This window comes from Impatiens glandulifera, chromosome 6 (assembly GCF_907164915.1).
Source record: "Impatiens glandulifera chromosome 6, dImpGla2.1, whole genome shotgun sequence".
Taxonomy (NCBI): Eukaryota; Viridiplantae; Streptophyta; class Magnoliopsida; order Ericales; family Balsaminaceae; genus Impatiens; species Impatiens glandulifera.
In genome coordinates this window covers 15781299-15796365 of record NC_061867.1, presented here as the reverse complement: position 1 = coordinate 15796365, position 15067 = coordinate 15781299, and positions in this window count along the sequence as shown.

Below are 15067 nucleotides of genomic sequence, written 5' to 3'. Positions count from 1 at the left end.
TTAGCCGAATAATATATGGATATATTAGGGACAGGTCCCCAACCCATATAGATAACTTACCTATTAGGTTTCTGTTGGGAAAAATTAAAACAAAGAAAGAGAAAGTTAATCAAGAAAGAAATATTTTTAATTAACTTTAAAAGAATACAAATGAATTTTATGGCTTAGAACATAATTTTGATGATGAAGTTTTGAATAAGACTAAGTTATCTACTTTTTTGGTGCAGACACAAATTTAAAAGACTTTGCTACTTCAGACGCGGTCTGAAGCAGACTGTCTTAGACGTCTTACATAATTAGACGAGGTAGTCTAATTTCTTTAGACGCGGTCTAAAGGAAAGCGTAGTTAGACGAGGACGTCTAACTCCTTTAGACGAGGATGTCTAACTCCTTTAGACACTGTCTAAAGGGATGCGTAGTTAGATGAGAACGCCTAACTCCTTTAGACACTGGGAAACGTAGTTAGACGAGAACGTCTAACTCATTTAAACGAGGACGTCTAACTCCTTTAGACGCTGTCTATAGGGAAACGTAGTTAGACGAGGACGTCTAACTCCTTTAGACACTGTATTAATGGATGCGTAGTTAGACGAGGGCGTCTAAATCCTTTAGACGCTATCTAAAGTGATGCGTAGTTAGACGAGGACGTCTAACTCCTTTAGACGCTATCTAAAGGGATGCGTAGTTAGACGAGGACGTCTAACTCCTTTAGACGCGATCTAAAAGAAGCGTAGTTAGATGAAGACGTCTAACTCCTTTAGACGCGGTCTAAAGGTGATGCAGCGTGCGTGGCTAGGATGAACCTTTATCAAGATTCGTTGATTCTTACGAATACCGAAATTGATAGATATTGAGGAAAACTCGTTTTCTGATTAATAATCTTCCCTCACAAAGTGTTTTAAGATTCTTTTAAATACTCAAACCCTAGCTTGCAAAAGAAATAAACAACTTTTAATAAATTGCAAAAAAACACCCGAAACTAATAAAAATGCGATTTTGAGCCCCTAAACGTTTCCGCCCGAAAAACACTAGGCAATCGTCGAAATTTGACACTTGCGAGATATTTTCGGATGCTGCAACTTTCGCATAAACGCCTCTTCGACTCGCACCGCATCATTCCCCCCAGGTAAAAAAGATTCGTCCTCGAATCTGGAACCGCATCATCCTCATCAGAAGAAGACTCACCCACAAAAGGAACAAGATGCTTCACATTGAACACATCAGAGGTACGCACATGACTGGGAAGGCGTAAACGATAAGCATTGGGGTTGATCTTCTCCACAATCTCAACAGGACCAATCTTCTTAGCAGCAAGCTTGCTATATTCATGAGCTGGAAAACGATCCTTAGTCAGAATAGCCCACACAAAGTCACCAACTTCAAAATCAACAGCACGCCTTCTCGAATCAGCCTTCTCCTTGTACTTGGCAGTAGCAGCAACCAAGCGGTCATGAGTGGTCTGATGAACCTGAGCCAACTGACCAACAAAATCCGCAGCAGTGGAATGAGGACGCACCTTGCTGGGCAGCGCTAACAAATCAAGAGGAGCACGCGGAGACAGCCCGTAAATCACATGGAAAGGACTGAAACCAGTGGAGCGATTAACAGCATGATTGTGAGCAAACTCGGCCTGAGGCAGCTTCAGATCCCAAGCCTTAGGATGATCCCCAATTAAACTGCGCAGAAGGTTCCCCAAAGACCTATTAACAACTTCAGTTTGGCCATCAGTTTGCGGGTGATAGGCACTGCTAAAATTCAGCTGAGTATTAACCAAACGCCAAAGACTCCTCCAAAAGTGACTCACAAAGCGAGTGTCCCGATCAGAAACTATGGAGGCAGGAAGTCCATGAAGGCGATACACATCCCTGAAATAAAGCTGTGCAACAGCCACAGCATCAGAGGTTTTCTTGCAGGGAATGAAATGAACCATCTTCGAGAATCGGTCAACCACCACAAAAATCGAATCAGAACCACGCTGGGTACGTGGCAGCCCAAGGACAAAATCCATACTGACATCAGACCATGGTTGAGTGGGAATAGGCAGAGGCAAGTATAACCCGGCATTAGTCGAAGCGCCCTTAGCCAACTGACAAACACGACAACGAGCAACAAAACGCTCCACCTCTTTGCGCATCGAAGGCCAGAAATAAGAAGCTGCAAGAAGCTGGAAGGTACGATCACGCCCAACATGGCCTTCTTTGTGGAGTTCCTGAATCATCCTCAAACGCAGGCTGCAATCTGGAATGCACAGCTGCACACCGCGGAAAAGGAACCCATCCTCCAAGATAAAGTCCCTCGAATCCCCCTGTTGGATGCGAATGAGGACCTGAGAAAAGAAAGGATCATCACGATAGAGGTCCACAAACGAATCAAAGCCGGGTACATGGACACGCATCTCCGCCAACAGCCCATGACGACGACTCAAAGCATCAGCCACGCGATTAGACACACCAGCCTTGTGTTTAATCACAAAAGTAAACTGCTGTAAATAAGAGACCCACGAAGCATGACGATGAGAAATCTTGTCCTGACCACCAAGATGCTTGAGGGAATCATGATCCGTATATAAGACAAACTCCCGCTGAAATAAATAATGACGCCAGTGTTTGACTGCCTGGACAATAGCATAGAACTCAATATCATAGGTACTGAAACGAAGTTTAGCGCTAGACAGTTTCTCACTAAAATAAGCAACAGGACGCCCAGATTGGCTAAGTACAGCCCCAATACCCAATTTCGAAGCATCACAATGTAGTTCAAATGGCTGGGAAAAATCAGGAAGAACCAAAATAGGGGCTGAAGTGAGTCGGTGCTTGATCTCAACAAAGGCAGCCTCGGCATCATCCGTCCAGAAGAACTTAACCCCCTTCATACAATCAGTGATAGGAGCCGTAACACTACTGAAGTGAGGAATAAAACGCCGATAGAAGGAAGCCAAGCCATGAAAACTGCGAACTTCAGTGATCGAAGAGGGGCGGGGCCACTGATTGACAGCCAGTACCTTACTCGGGTCCACTTTCAGGCCCTCCCGAGACACCACATAACCGAGGAACTGGGTAGAATCAGTAAGAAATGTGCATTTCGAGGAAGCAACATAGAACTTGTCACGCCGGAGAACAGATAACACCTCACGAAGATGGGAGAGGTGTGCTACCTCGCTGTCACTGTAAATCAAGATGTCGTCGAAGTAAACGACTACAAACTTCCCAATAAAAGGGCGAAGAGCCTGGTTCATCACACGCATAAAGGTGCTAGGAGCATTCGACAGACCAAACGGCATAACCAGCCACTCATATAAGCCCTCACGAGTCTTAAAGGCAGTCTTCCACTCATCACCCATGCGAATACGAATCTGATGGTATCCACTCTTGAGATCCAGTTTGCTAAACACAGAAGCACCACCCAACTGATCCAACAAGTCATCCAACCGGGGAATAGGAAACCGATAACGCACTGTAATCTTGTTGATAGCACGACTATCAATGCACATACGCCAAGACCCATCCTTTTTTGGGGTAAGAAGGGCCAGGACAGCACAGGGACTAAGGCTCTCTCGAATGTGTCCCTTAGCCAGCAAGTCCTCCACCTGTCTACGCAACTCTTCATGTTCTTTGGGACTCATGCGGTAATGAGGACGGTTGGGTAGGGCAGCACCTGGAACCAAGTCAATGTGATGCTGGATATCACGCAAAGGAGGCAAGGCACAAGGCAGATTCTCAGGAAAAACATCTGCAAACTCCTGTAACAGCGGCTGCACTAGAATAGGCACCTCAGAACTAGCACCACAGGTAATCAGCGAACAAAATAGAGCAAACACCATGCCAGATTCGACCATGGCGGTCTGAAATGGACCCCGAGACAACAAGGTGGAAGGGGGGGACGCATGATGAGTGGGGGCAGCACCCTTCTTGGGCTGATTTGGCATCAACACAATCTTGATACCATGAAATAAGAACGTGTAGGTATTAGCACGCCCATCATGTATAACAGAATGATCAAACTGCCAAGGGCGACCAAGTAAAAGGTGACAAGCATCCATAGGAACCACATCACAATATACAACATCACGATAATGGGAACCAATGGAAAAATTAACAAGTACGCGCTTGGAAACTGTAACATCCGTACCTTGACTCAGCCAGGACAGGCGATAAGGCTTGGGGTGAGGTTCAGTGGACAGACCCAGCTTCGAAACTACAACCTCAGAAATCACATTCTCACAACTCCCAGCATCAATGATGAAGGTGCAAACTTTGCCACCGATGGTACAAGTGGAATGGAACAGATCATTGCGTAACCACTCGTTGTCAGGAGCACGAGGGGTTAAACATGATCGATGAATCACCAAAAGGGGGCCAACATCACCAGAAACATACTCCTCCGCTGCCTCATCATCATAAACATCATACACTGGGGTTGAATCTGAAGGAAGAGCAGAGTCAGGATCATCCACCTCAGTAAAAAGACCACGATTGGTGGACTTTGGGTTGCGACACTCTGCTTGGCGATGGCCAACTTCACCACAATTGAAACAACGCAAGCCACCGGGACGTCCCTGCGGGGGGGCTGTAGTGCCGCGAGGGGGGGCTGGGGTGGGATGGGCCGGCTGGGAAGAAGAACCAATGCCACTAGTGGGGACAACCTGTTTTCCAAAGCTACCCGAACCGCGCCTGGCTAGCTGTTTCTCAGCCTGTGAAGCACGCTGATGTGCCTCAGAAACAGTCAAGGGATCAAACATATTCAAAATATCCTGCAACTGGAGGCGAAGACCACCAATATAGCGAGAAACCAACTGGAGAGGGGACTCAGACAGGTCAACACGAGCCACAAAGGTGTAAAACTCAGTGGAATAGTCATCCACGGAACGAGAACCCTGACGAAGATTCTGGAACCGCTGGTACAGGTTACGTTCGTAATTATATGGTAGAAACGCAGCCCTAATATGCTTCCTGAATTTGTCCCAATTCGTGAGCTTTGCCTTACCATGACGAACACGTGTCTGTTTCAACTGCTGCCACCATGCTTGTGCACGACCATGTAAGCGGATCGTAACAAGGGGTACACGACGATCTGCAGGAACTTCCTTGAAATCCAGAATCTCTTCAACCTGAGAAAGCCAATCAATAAACTCTTCCGGTGGTAGACTACCATCGAACTTAGGGATGTCCACCTTGAAAGCCTGCTCCCAGCGATGATTGAGGCGTTCAGGGGATCGATTCCGAAGACCACCGAAAGGGTTTTCATCTGTCACCGTAACATCATCTTCAGGGTGGTGCATGTGCATAGATGCATCCATCCGTTGCGTCAACCATTCAACCTGCCGCCTCAAATCGTCGTTATCACGGCGAAACTCAGCGTTTTCACGTCGCAACTCAGCAAGGTCACCATCATCAGCACCAGGGGTAGGGTTGCGCGGCTGTCTTCGGGGCGGCATACCTCAGGGTCGCCTGGAAACTGATACCAACTGATGCAGCGTGCGTGGCTAGGATGAACCTTTATCAAGATTCGTTGATTCTTACGAATACCGAAATTGATAGATATTGAGGAAAACTCGTTTTCTGATTAATAATCTTCCCTCACAAAGTGTTTTAAGATTCTTTTAAATACTCAAACCCTAGCTTGCAAAAGAAATAAACAACTTTTAATAAATTGCAAAAAAACACCCGAAACTAATAAAAATGCGATTTTGAGCCCCTAAACGTTTCCGCCCGAAAAACACTAGGCAATCGTCGAAATCTGACACTTGTGAGATATTTTCGGATGCTGCAACTTTCGCATAAACGCCTCTTCGACTCGCACCGCATCAAAAGGGAAGCGTAGTTAGACGAGGACGTCTAACTCCTTTAGACGCGGTCTAAAAGGAAGCGTAGTTTGATGAGGTCGTCTAACTTCTGTAGACGCGGTCTAAAGGAAAGCGTAGTTAGACGAGGAAGTCTAACTCTTTTAGACGCGGTCTAAAGGAAAACGTTTGATGCATTACTTTAGCAGCCGTCTGAAGATAGCATCCGTCTAACCACGTTCTCTTTGCTGTCTGCTGCACCTGTCTTCAGCAGTCTGACAAGCCAGCTAATTCTATCAAATTAATGATTGCCACGTACGCGGATATCTCTCAAATATATTCCCAGTACAAGACAAGATCAGAGGATATTTGGCGCACTACCTGTTCGATACGGCCACGATCCAAATACTCAGAGTCTGTTGTACTCTCGTACTATAGGAGACCGCCCAACGGACACATGCCACGTGTCCAAACAGAATATTCGACCGTTGGTGTACTTAAACTATAAATAGAATCCCAAAGACAACGGTCGAACAACGGTTCTAACAGTGGAAAATCTTATTGACTCTCTTTTTCATACAATTCTCTCAAGCGGAATCTATTACTGTCTAGCTGTGATTATATTGTAATACTATTTTTTCTGTGAGAAACTTCAGTGTTGTAAGTTGAACACATGTTGTTCTGATCAACAGAGAGTTAGTTAGCTCAATGAATTGTATCTGATCTAAAGTTTTAGTGGATATCCTTCTGGTTGTGGAAGAAAGGGTGACGTAGGAGTTTTATCTCCGAACATCCATAAAACTCATTTGTTCTCTAATTTTTGCCATTATATTCAGTTGTGAAAAACTTCAAATCCAACAAACAGTTCTGTACTTGAATCCGTTTCAAGAGTTTGTGAAGATTTGCGTAGAATAGAAACAAATACTAATCCCTCACAAGATTATTATCGAATCGTTTATCGTAAGCTGTTCACAATAGTGAGACCCTAGTCTCTATTGTCAACACCGATCCCAACAATTTCTCTCATGACAAAAGACTTATATTCGTCTCTCAAGAACACTCAAGAAGGTCTATCGATATAGGGTTGGAAGACTTAAACCCAACTCACATTAGAAATTCCGATTCAAAACCAGAACTAAGAGATTCAAGATTGGGAAAGAAGATCCGATGAACAACGAAGAACGACTTAATGAACCGTCCTTCATTTCAGATTCAAATATATTTCCGCAATTACAGTTTATCTCAATTTATTGACATAGAGCGTTAAGATTATAAATTTAAGAAATAAAGATCTAAATTAAAGATTATAAGATTATATACATTGATGACATATTTAAAATGCCTAACAAATTACGGACTATATGTGTTATGTGTTCTTTTTGTGCTCCACATAAGTGAACCATATTTTGTTTGTCAAGCCTAGAATATTGAAGTGGGCCTTTTTTTTATTGTTTTTTTAAGAAGAAAATAATATTGAAGTTGAAAATCTATAACTATGCAACAAAAATGATAGAGCGGGGCACCTATAAGGCGAGCCGAAAGAGGAGCCACTAAGAATTGTTGATACAATTCATTAATCTATTATCACACTTTATAATTAATTAAATTATATAGCCATAGCATTAATTAGCATAATGTTTTTATCTCTAACAAATAATAATAATAATAATAATAATAATTTTCATTTTGTCCCTACAATTACTATTTTAGTAGGGAAGATGTCTCGTTTTTATTTCAATCACTCATAATTGAATCGGTGTTATATTTTGTTCGATTTGATATCTTATATAGCCGGATCAGAATTTTCAATCCAAAATTTTATCTCCAAATAATATTATCAATGGTTGGTGGATTGTTTCTTGCTCATATCCTCCAGTTGTTTTGGTGATCTTTTCTTAAGTCTATGTCTATTTCCTTCTTAAAAATAATGATATCGAATTTGAAGTTATTTTTTATTTTTTCAATAAAAAGTAACTAAAATAGTTATTTCAATTTGAGATCTTCTTATATGTATTAGCTCAATATTTATATGAGTTTTTCACGTTTTTTTTAATATATATGTAGATGATCAGAAACAAAACTTTTTCCAGCGTTGCTTACCAACCTCGATTAAAAATAATTTTCATTGTCGCTTAAAATATTTGTAGAGATTCTTCCGATACCGTTTAATTGATTTGTTCGACATACTTAATTTACTTCAACACTTATCATTACATATATTTGGAGTCACCATGAAAAAATATTAATATTATTCGATTTTTTTCATTAAAATTTTAATTATTCAAATGTGTTATATTATTTAACACGTAAATTTTTATTTAATTATTTAATTTTGTTAATATTATTTTACAATTTAATTTTAGATATGTAATTTTCTAATTTTAAATTAATAAAAAATAATATATATATATATATATAATAATAATAATAATAATAATATTTCACTATTTTGGAATTTAAAAGTGAACTATCATGACATCCGGGTGCTAGTGGGGTAATTTATCATTCATTTTGAGACAATAATGGAGTAACAATAATCTCTTCCACTAACCATGAGTTAAAATAAAACTAGTTATGATTAACGTGGATCCAACACTCTTAATTTATTTATCTGTGAAGCCCTAGTTTTATTTAAAAAAAAGAAAAAGAAATGTAGAAAGTAAAAACAATAAAAATGATATCACGAAAATAAGAAAATAATACAAATACATTATTCTATATGTTATCGAGCTCGTACATTCTCGAAAAAACGATTAATTTTCTCGAACGACTTCACCAGCTTTTCAGAGCGAATTTAAAAAATCCTCATAATAATAACATTATAAATAATACGAATAAAACGACTACGATCATTGAAGATTTAATAAATTTTTCTGAAACTTGATAATCCATTCCAAATTAAGAGTCATAATTATTTGAATTCCATTAAAATTAAAATTTTAATTCTATTTTTAAATTTTAAATAGTACAACAAATATACAAATTATAATTAACACTCAAATTTCAATTTTAATGTTGTGAAACAAATATATTCTATTATGACAAATTATTCGGAGCTCTCCAATTATTCTGATCGTTTAATTTTAGCTTCAAATTACTTTTTAAAACAAATAATCTCTTACACTTTTAGAAATGGTCATCAATGATTCTCTTGTCAACTTTTTTTTAACGGCTTTAACTAACCCTTAAACTATTCCGATGACCCTCCAACTATTATGATCGTTTACTTTCAACTCTTGAATTATTTGTTTACACTGTCCCAAAACTATCAAAATATTCACTCGTGACTCTTTTTTTAAGAAAATGGCTTAACACATTTTCATTAAGAATCCAAAAAGTGGGAGGATCAATAATTAAAACGAGACAAATCCTAGTTTTGATTGTAAAATGACAAACAAAAGACCAAAAAGTTTCTGAATAATAACATTTAAATAACATTATAAACACATATTATAATGAACAAAGATTACAATCTATCTATCCCAACATGTGTTGTCTCCATATCTGTCTTTTTAACCATATTACTTTCTTCCACGTCCCATTCCTCTTTCGTTCTTCATGAAGGGAGATTGAATTGAAGTAGATGATGGTGCAAGTCTGCTATCATTATTTAATCTTCTTTTATATGAACCCATATTAACATGATAAAATGTATTCTTCTTCAAAATTTGAGGGCTTTTATCACTTTTTTTCTCTACTTCAGTTTTACGTGTTTGAAGATCAACAACCTTAGTTTCCTCTTCGCTTTTCTTCTATGATATATCTTTACTTCATCTTCTGCCTCTTTCTCTTCCTTGTCTTTATGTTTATCTTCTTCAACATCTCCCGTTTCATTAATTTAATTGTTTTCTTCATTATCTGATTCTACCTTACTTTCTTTCTTTACATCATTACTTTATTCTTTCTTCGATTCTTCCTTGATTTCTTCCTCTATATTTTCTCTTGATGATTTCCTTTAACTTCCCCAATATGATCTTTGATCCTTGATTCTCCTGTTTCATTTTTCTGCTTTCTTTCTTCTTGAGTTTTCAGGATTTTATACTTTTCCTCAATTGCTTTTACACATTTAGTGCTAGAATATTGAAAAGTATTGCAGAAAGCACACATGTCTGGCCTCCATTCATATGAGATTTCCATGACTATAAACTTTCTTTTCTTGTCAACTACTGTCATGTTCTTTGGCAGCGTACTTCAAGGATGCACTTGAATACTTATTCTAGCAAAGATAAGTTGTTCTCATCCTTCTATAATTGGGTCCATGTATAATAGTTTTCCCAATAAACTTGAAAAGTTACTTAGAGCTTTTGCATTGTACATGTGTGCTAGGATGTTTCAAAGCAAACCATATCTAGGCTGTTTCTTTAGGTTTGCTTAGAATGTTCAATTTTTTCAGACCATCTTTCCAACTTCATACAGTTAGATCCAATATAAGTATGCTAATATTTTAGAATATCATCCAAGTTTGATCCCTTCTTGAACTGTAGAAAATAGAGATCATTTATGTTTACAAAAACCTTTTCCAGTCCTTTCCCATTATTTCATTAAGGCTTCCTTGGTGATTGAGGAGGATACTCTTTTCTTCCATATATATAGTTTCCAATCACTACATTTTCTATTCCTTAACACATTTTTCTCTACTTCATTTGGAAGTTTAAATTCAAAAGGAGAATTGAGTACCTCCACTTTTGTTTTAACATCGCCTAAATAGATTTATCCTTTATAAGCATGATCCTCTACTTTCTTCTCTACATTAATTTTCCAGACTTCGTTTACTCTCTAGTTGGAATACTTCTGATAGTATAGGTATTTGATTTAGGGGAATTCAACAACTCCCTCATTGTTTCAACTGACTAGTTTACTATATTTTCATACTCTTCCTTCTTTAGTAAATTTCAGTCCTTAAGATATTGTACATTCATTTGGACGGTTGTTTGTTGCATTTTCTCTTTCTTGAGTACAATCTCTCATTTCTTTTCGTGCATTAGAAACTTTGTGATTTGTTTTTTCAGTCCAAAGAGATTTGCTCTTTCATTGTAACCAACCTTCCAAATTCCTTCTTTTTTCCTGTGTTTTTCTACTGCATTTTCTTTAGTATTTTTATCAATAATTAGTTCTTTACCTTTGTTGCATTCCTGTTTTTCTTGAATAATTTCTTCTGCAATCCTATTAATTTCTTTTTCAGCTTCCTCCCTTACATCTTCCATCACACATTCTTTGACTTTCTTATGTGAGTTTAAGCATTGATTGTCAGTAAATTGAAAGTTTCAAATTGAAAGTTGTTGGCCTTTATTGTGTCTTTTATGCAATTAGGGCTTATTTAATTATTAATGGACTTGGGCTGTATGTAAAAGTAATTTAGGGTTTTAGGCTAATTACTCTTTTATAAGGGTTGTTTATAAATGTTGATATACAACACTTAAGACTCTCAAGACTTTTCTTCTTTAACAAATATTATTGTCCTTCTCTATTTTCCAGAGTTTTATTTCTTCATAACTGTTCCTAGAAGATCCAATAATCAGAACCAACATTTGGTATCGGAGCTTATCTAAAGAGCATGTCGTCAAAATCAACCAGAGATGCGACGACAATGAAGATTGGACGAGAAGAGAACGTGACACTCTCATATCCATTACTCACGAAGAGTAATTACTTGGTGTGGGCGTTGAAGATGCGGGTAAACATACAAGAACAAGGAGTGTGGAAAGCCGTGATGCTCACCGAGGTCGACGAACAAAAGGATACAATGGCTTGCCTCCATCTATCAAGTGCTTCCCGATGATGTCCTTCCCCATGTGGCCGAGAAGGATTCTGCCAAGCTAGTGTGGGAGAACTTAAAGACAATTTATGTTGGAGTGGAGAGAGTCAATGAGGAAAAAATGCAAAACTTGAAGGCACAATTCGAGGCGATTCGTATAAAGTAAGGGGAATCGATGGATGATTTTACCATGAAATCGACATCTATTGTGACCAGTATCCACTCGTTGAGAGAGAAGGTGAAGGAGATCTCTGTCAAAAATAGAAAAATACTCACAGAATTTGAGATATAAAAATTATCATTTATTGTTCATTTAGACCCTTGTCAAATTATCAATGCAAGAATAAGGATGTACCATTTCTATTCAATATACCCTGAGTATAATAAGAGCCCAAAGGCCTTAGAATCTAAAAGCACACTGAACTCTGAATTTGAGAAGTGAGACTCAACCTCATGATGCACGGTTGAAAGACTAAGCGTTTGAGCGAATAAATCCCTCGAAGAACTTAGGGCAAAACTTCATGGTAAAAGACAAGTCTTTAAATCGATAATATCGACCTTGAAGAACATTGACTACATGCGATTTCCTCTCGACACACCCCAAGAAAGGAAGTATGGAACTGATTCTTGAAATTTTTTCATGACAGATGAAGAAGACGCTAGTACCTTGAAAATTAAGGTAATCTAACTTTGAACATAATCACTAAACAGAGTTGTAATTAGAATAATCATTTCTTGTTCAATGAGAGGATCGACAAAAACATAATCACTAAGAAGAGTTGTGATTAAAATAATTATTAAATTTCTAGCTCGATGAGAGGAGCGACACAGACATAATCACTAAATAGAGTTGTGATTAGAATAATCATTTCTCGCTCAATGAGAGAAGCGACAAAAATATAATCACTAAGCAAAGTTGTGATTAAAATAATCATTAAATTTATCTCTCAATGAGAGGAGCGACACGAACATAATCATTAAACATAGCTGTGATTAAAATAATAATTTCTCGTTCAATGAGAAGAGCGACAATAACATAATCACTAAGTAAAGTTGTGATTAAAATAATCATTAAATTTCTCGCTCAATGAGAGGAGCAACACAAACATAATCATTGAGTAGATTTGTGGTTAGAATAATAAGATTTTTTGTTCAATGAAAAAAGCGATATGAACATAATCAGCAAACTAAGTAAAGATGTGTACTCACGTTCAATCCAAAAGCTAGGCAAAGTATGTAGTAAATAGTCGAACTAACCAGGTACCGATCCATGTGATCGATAGACCAAGAACGATGTATATTCCAAACCAAATGAACACAATCAACAAACTAAGTCAATATGTGTACTCACATACACCAAAGACTAGACGATTTGTGTAGCAATATAGTCGAACTAATTAGGTGTCGATCGATGCGATCATCATACTAGGAAAGATGTATATTCCAAATGCATACAATCGACATGCTGTGATCATATAACGATATAAATAATCAGCACACTAAGATTAAGAGCGATACATATCGTCAACACACTGAGATTATGGAGCGATATATATAATCAACACACTAAGATCAGGAGCAATGCATACAATCAACACACTAAGATCACAAAGAGATATATATAATCAACACATTGAGATTAGGAACGACACATACAGTCAACACATTGATATTATAAGGTGATGCATACAATCAGCACACTAAGATCACAAAGCGATATATATAATCAGCACACTAAGATTATGAGGACATATACAGTCCACATACTGAGATTATGAAATGATATAAATAGTCAACACATTGAGATTAAGAGCAATGTATCAATTCCAAATGAATGCAATCAACAAACTAAGTCAAGATGTGTACTCACGTACAATCCAAAGACTAGGCGTAATGCGTAGAAATATAGTCAAAACAACTATGCTCAATTTACAAGATCGATAAAGCAGAAGCGATGTATATTAAAAACAAAGTCGAATCGTCAACAAGTGGATGATAGACCGACTTTGAAGAACAAAGAGTAATTACACGAGTCTCCCAATAGACTCGTCGGATTTATTCTATTTTCCTTTAACGAATCCAAAATAAACTATAAATTGAGTATTTTCAAAATGTAGTGCCTATGTTCAAGCTTGAACCTGAATTTTCTAAAACCGAGTATTCTCTACAAACTTTGTCCAATAGGGGCATTCTGTAAACACTCATATTTTTTTCCTCCAATTTTATAATCTATGTTTTTAATACATCTGAGACTATACAATTTTATAAAATTTATTCACGGGCTTATAAATGATTTATTTTAAAGATAATTGTTTCTAAAACAATTGAATTTTTGAAAATAATTGATTTTGGATTCTTAATAAGTTAAAATAGTAATAGTAACTTAGAAAAGTTATTATACTTTGAATATTTATTATTTTATTTAATTATCTTTGATATTATAAAATTCGTTAATTGTGTTTATATAATTAGATTATGTTTTGTTATTTAATAATTAGGTTAGTTATTAATTAGATTAGTTGTTGGATTAGATTTTATAAATTAATTATTTTTTTGAGTTTGAATTAGTTAGTTAACCTTTTAAATTCAGAATTGTTCTTTTAAGATGAATAATTAAAATAATATTTCCAATGTGGTTTTTTCCAAGAAATTCAAAAGCAAAAATACAAGATCCAACTCATGGCCCAAGAACCAACTAAAAAAGAGCAGAGAAAACCCTAAGAGAAAAGGAAAAAACACTCTTACCCGTGAGCAATGAAGGGAATGAGAAGAATTATATTTTTGTTAAATTAAAATGACAATTCTTATCTCAGAATCATTAGGATTCTTTAATCCCATTGGTTTCAATGAAATTAATGTCATGTCAATAGGATATTGCCCCCCCCCCCCCCCCATTTAATTAGTTTTGATTCATCAAATAGGTTTTATTTTGCAAAAAGGGGTAGCCTTCTAGATCCTCCCCCCTTGGCTTATAAATACCCTAGCACCTCCATTAGTGAAAGGATCCGATTTTTCTTTTCATCTTGTTCCCTTAGGGGTCCCAACCTCTTCCACAACCGAAAGTCTAAGCAAACACAAACCATATTGTAGTATTGTGTTAGGGTCTAAAATCAAGGCCTCGGTCCTAGAATAAATTCCAGCAATCTTTCTCGTCACCCGGTCTCGGTCCTAGTGTGCACATGGGCCAGATTTTTGTTTTGTTGTATTAATATTTTGTTTTACTTTCCTTTTTTATTTTACAAACCGAATTCTGTTATTTTCTTGTATTTGTTGTAATCGAATATTATGGGACAAGACATCACCTATATAAGGCTGATCTTTCTTCCCCAAGGACCTATGAATAGAATGATGAAGATGTGACTTCGCCCCTATTCGTTTATTATTATTATTATGGACTGTTTGGTATAGACCAACAATATTTCTCTTCGCACCCTTGGTTCTTCTATCCCCTCACCCCCAAATTCTCTTTTGAAAACCTTCCGCTGTCCTTTGATTGTAGAATTTCTACCGGTCTTAGAGATCAAGAACTTGAT